This window comes from Microtus ochrogaster, chromosome 8 (assembly GCF_000317375.1).
Source record: "Microtus ochrogaster isolate Prairie Vole_2 chromosome 8, MicOch1.0, whole genome shotgun sequence".
In the NCBI taxonomy this organism is placed as follows: domain Eukaryota; kingdom Metazoa; phylum Chordata; class Mammalia; order Rodentia; family Cricetidae; genus Microtus; species Microtus ochrogaster.
In genome coordinates this window covers 41,959,412-41,961,957 of record NC_022015.1, presented here as the reverse complement: position 1 = coordinate 41,961,957, position 2,546 = coordinate 41,959,412, and positions in this window count along the sequence as shown.

Sequence of the window (2,546 nt, the reverse complement as noted above, 5' to 3'; positions counted from 1 at the left end):
CAGGGAGTTCTCCCTAGCCCCTTCAATGCTGCTCAGACAGGAATGCCTCCTTCAGAGCCCTCTGTGTCCCCTAGGGACCTTCTGGCTTACTGGGGACCCAGGGTGCTTCCTCTCCATCTCTGAGCCGTGTTAGTGATCACCGCTCTCTGCAGCACCCATCCCACCCCCACTGTGCAAAAAAAGAAAAAAAATGCTGAGAGGTAACAGAGGTGGCAGTCCAGTGTTTGGCACCACTCAGAGGCTAAAGGAGGCTCTGGGCCAAGCAGAAGTAGCTATGAAGTCTGAGAGGTGGACTCCAGGCTTCCTGGCCCCCGGGGCCAGGGAGATCTGATACCTCGAGCCTAGCGTCTGCAGAGCTAGGAGGAAAGGGTTTAAATGGTCTTCGTTGACAGGAAAGCGGCAGGGACCTCCCAGAGCACAAGAGGCAGCTTCCAGCTCCTGGAGGCTTCTTGGGTTCCAGAAGCTTTGAGGAGTGGATGCCCCTCACCCTCACCTGGGCAACAGATGCGCCCTCTGGCGGCGGCAGTCCAGACCAGAGGAGACCCACGTTGACCAGGGCATGAGTGACTTCCCAAGGAGGCTGAGCCTGGCACCAAGAGGAACAAAGCTCCTGGACTGGTTATCTGGCCTTTGGTGCCTACCCACCTACCCTGGGTCATGGGAGTCACTGAAGCTCAGATCCATCCGCAGTAAGCCCCACCTCAGAGCTGCCGAGATTCTCTCAGAGTGGAACACGCTAGACAAAAGCAAGCCAGAGAACTCCAATCCAGGGTGACTCCAGTTTTCCTTCTTGCTTGCCATGTGGCCGTATGTGAGTGACTTGCCCTCTCTGACCCTCTTCTCCTCCACTCGTAAAAGGGAATAATTTTCACCTCATCAATTATTAAGAGGATCCAATAACGTCTCAGGTGGAATGCAGCAAACACATCCCTCTATACTGGTTTCCTTGTGGTTTAGCATCCAGCTAACCCAGCACATCCACAGGCCTTAGCTTACTGCTACACGAGGCAGCCCATACCCTGTGGACCAGCTTAAGGCCATCACCACTGGTCTACTGGATCCACAGAAGGACTCCAGGGTTAGACCTCTGTCCAAGAAGCTCCTCTGACATCAGACAGCCTGCAGCTTCCCTTCAGACTTAACCAACAACCTAGGTCCCAGCCTATCTGACACTATCACTCTGTGATGAATGTGGAGCTGGAGACAGTGTCTTCCATCAGGGCCCACTCCTGCTCAATAACCCCCCATGGTTCCCTATTGTCTTCATGCAAATCTTGCCCAGCCTGGTACTTGGAGGGGCTTTCTAGCCTTGCCTTGTCCAATCAAACAGGTCTGTTCACCATCCTCAGAACCTTACCTGGAGCCCCAGGTACCTTACCCACCCTGCACACAACAACCTGGCCTATCCATTCATGTGCCCCAGGGGCAGCCCCTCCAATCAACTGCCAAAGGATATATTCTGCTCTGCCTCTCACTCCCAAGGCCCCCTCTGCCTAGCCTCACCCCAGCCAAACCTTCTTCACCTCTCTCTCCAGCCTCCTTTATTATAGCTTCCCTTTCCAGCTAAAGCTACCACTGTCCCCGTCCCCCAGGCAGGACTTCGGGAAGGGGTTCTTCGTGGTTCACACACGCCTATCCTCGCCCTCACCTCCCACTCACTCCCCAGTCCAAGCAGTGCCACCCCACAGAGGCTATTGCCAAGGTTACCAGCAGTTTGGTTATCTCTAAATGCCAAAGACATTGGGCAGGGTGGTCATTCTGCCCTGGGCACACTGGACACCAGTCTCCAAAGCCTTACTGGTTAGTCCTTGGGACTCTGAGTCCCTCAACTCCCCAGGCTCCAAGGCTACCGTCTGGGCTATGAGCAGCCCCAGCACTATCCCCCACCCAGCCCTCTGCCCAGGGCAAAACTGACCATGAAGTATTTGCCACGAGCTGTCTGCCATCCCTCTCCCCTCCAGGTTCTCACTCTCCAGCACTGCTGTTGATGCCCCTTCCCCACTTTCCAGCCTCCCTGCCTCTTTTCCCTCTTCTAATCTTCCACACATCCCATTTCTATTTCTTTTTTGTTTTATGAGTATTTTGGCTGCGTGTTTGTCTGTGCGCCATATGTATGCAGTACCCTCAGGAGGCCAGAAGATGGCCTCAGTTCGCCTAGGGCTGGAGTTACAGTCGGCTGTGAACCCACGTATGGGTACTGGGAAGGGAACTCAGATGCTCTGCAAGAGTGGCCTGTCCTCCAAACCACTAAGCTGTCTTTCTATACTCTCTTAACCTGGCTACTATTTCACAGCTGAATGATCTTCCTAAAATGTACCCTGATTAAGTGAGTCCCCTGCTTCTCATTATCCTGTCCCAAAAACAAAAGAGCAAACTGGCTCAATGGGTAAAGGAGTGTGCAACCAAGTCTGGAGACCTGAGTTCAGGCTTCAGGGGACCCAAAAACAAAAACAAAACAAACAAAAGAAAAAAACAACAAAACAAAACAAAGAACGCTGAGTCTAGCAAGTTGTCCTCAGGTCCCCACAATCTCAGTGTGGCACAAA